This window comes from Rattus rattus, chromosome 1 (genome assembly GCF_011064425.1).
Source record: "Rattus rattus isolate New Zealand chromosome 1, Rrattus_CSIRO_v1, whole genome shotgun sequence".
NCBI lineage: Eukaryota > Metazoa > Chordata > Mammalia > Rodentia > Muridae > Rattus > Rattus rattus.
In genome coordinates, this window is record NC_046154.1 from 247,869,683 (window position 1) to 247,872,064 (window position 2,382).

Consider the following 2,382-nt stretch of genomic DNA (forward strand, 5'->3'; position numbering starts at 1 on the left):
ACCTTGAACTTCTGATCCTTCTGCCACAAATTTCCAATTGCTGGAATTATGGGCATGTGGGTTCTGGAGATGGTGCTCAAGGCTTTGGACATGCTAGGTGAGACTTCCACTTGCCATCCATGTGCCCAACCCCTCCAAGTTTTAGTTAATGTTTTTCCCTCTTGAGCAGAGCAATAACTATTCTATATAACTATTATATTCTTACATGATCTAATATTTTAAAGGCTTGTTTTATTTTAATGACTGATCCACATGAGGCCACAGCCTGGCCACTATGTACAGACATGAGGGAAGTTTCACTTCTTGGTCTCTTCCTCCTCGGACAGAGTCTTGATGCTCTCCTCCTTGGCTTGGAGGCGCTCCTCCCGGCGCTTTCGTGCTTCCTTGGTCTTAGACCTGCGAGCCTCAGCCTGGTCAGCCAGGAGCTTCTTGCGGGCCTTGTCTGCCTTCAGTTTGTGGATGTAATCCCCGCTTGTTTTGAACACATTCCCTTTGAGCTTTAAGTACAGGCTGTAATACATATGGCGGTCAATCTTCTTAGATTCCCAGTATCTCCTGAGAGGCCGGCGCAGGATCCTGATCCTTCTCATCCAGGCCACCTTCTCGGGCATCCGAGAGTTGCAGTACCCTTCCTCTTCCCTATGTCCGTATGCCTGCCCTTCCATCAGCCAAGGTGTTCTAGCATCGAGGTGTCCGGGAATGGACAGTCACAGGCTTCCGGATGATCAGGCCATCTTTGATCAGCTTCCTGGTCTGCTGACAGGAGTTCACATTGGCGATTTCGTAGGTTTCTTTGGGGTCCAACCAGACCTTCTTTCTACCACAGCGGAGGACACTAGAGGCAAGCCTTTTCTGTAGCCTGAGCATGCTCATGGCTGCAGACACAGCAGCGAAAGGAAAGAGCTCATGATCTAATATTCTATTTTCGCATTTAAGTTCCTGGCGTAACATGGTAGGTAGCATCTTTTGTTTGGTAGGGCTTTTTGTTTTTGTTATTTGTGTTTGTTTTTACTTAGTTTTATAAAGGATCACTTAATGTAACCTCTAAGCTCTTCCGGAACTGAATCTATAGACCAGGCTGGACCAACTTAAGGGAAGGTCTTGCTGTCATTTGTTTACCTGCTCGCTTGTGTTTTGAGACAGGAGTTCATGTAATCCACTCTGGCCTTTGACAGTCTGTGCACCCAACACTGAGCCTTGAATCCCCAATCTTCTGACCTATCTCCCAAAAGCCGGAAAGAGTTACTATGCTAATTCTCACTTGTAAGAAGTTTTTGTATAAGTTAATGTTATCCTGCCTATTTGTTTTTAATGTGCACGACAGTGCTACTCTTAATGTTTAGATGATTTTCATTTCTTTTGTATATGAGCATTCTTGTGGATGCACATGCACACTGCAGCACGCATGGGGAGGTCAGAGGAAAACTTCATGGAGTCCATTCTCTTTCATTGTGTAGATCCAAGGACTGAACCCAGGTCATCAGGCTTGGCAGAAGCTGAGCCCTCTTGTCTAGTCTTTGATTTTACTAGATTAGCCTGGTATTCTCTATATAACCCAGGCTAGACCCAAGCTCATGGTGACCCTCCTGCCTCAGCCTCCCAAATGCTAAGATTACAGGGATGTACTAATCAACTGAGCTTGGTGTTAGCTCAACGGTGCTTTTTCCTCAAGGGCCCCCAGGGATGTTTCTCTCCTAATCTATTGCCGGGGTGTCACTCACCCCTCCTCTTCTTCATTCACATCCCTCTTGTGTTTCTGGATTAGGCCTCTCTTGGTCACCTGCTATCTTAAAAGTTGGTTTATCTGCAGCTGTTCTTGTGTGAGAGCCGCCCCTCTCATGCCCATGAGCCAGAGCAGGGCCAGTGTCCTGTGAACCAGAATGCGTCAGGGTCTTCAAAGAGGAGACAGCATTGGGATGCAGCAGCGTTGGGATGCAGAGACTCAATTAATTGTTACCTGTGAAAAATATCCCCCAACATCACTCACTGTCTCGGTGTCTGAATTTCTATTTCCAGCCAATAGCCAGCAACAATGGGTCTCAGCATGCACCTCAGTGGCCAAGGTGACAGGGTCAAAGCCAGACTTAACTCTGGGTAATGGACTGAGTTCAGTCCTTCTTTTTTGTCCACACTACAGAGATTAGATCTAGGACCTCATGCATGCTAGTTAAGTGGCACCACTGAGTCACATCCCCCAATAGTGAACTCAGGTGTTTGAGCCAGTGACCATTGTGACCACATCCCACATCAAGAGAAGCAGTGCACGCGTGTACACATACCCTCTTATACACCTTCACATACGTGCATATAAATATATACCACCATCGCATGCACACACTAGCACACACACGGAGGGGCAGAGGTTACTAGCTGACTGCTCTC

The 2,382-nt window shown here is 46.9% G+C and overlaps 1 pseudogene; it reads right to left on the reverse strand.

Annotated features, from left to right (window-relative positions):
* Nucleotides 1-268: 268 nt before the first annotated feature.
* Nucleotides 269-996, reverse strand: LOC116890147 (annotated as a pseudogene).
* Nucleotides 997-2,382: the final 1,386 nt, after the last annotated feature.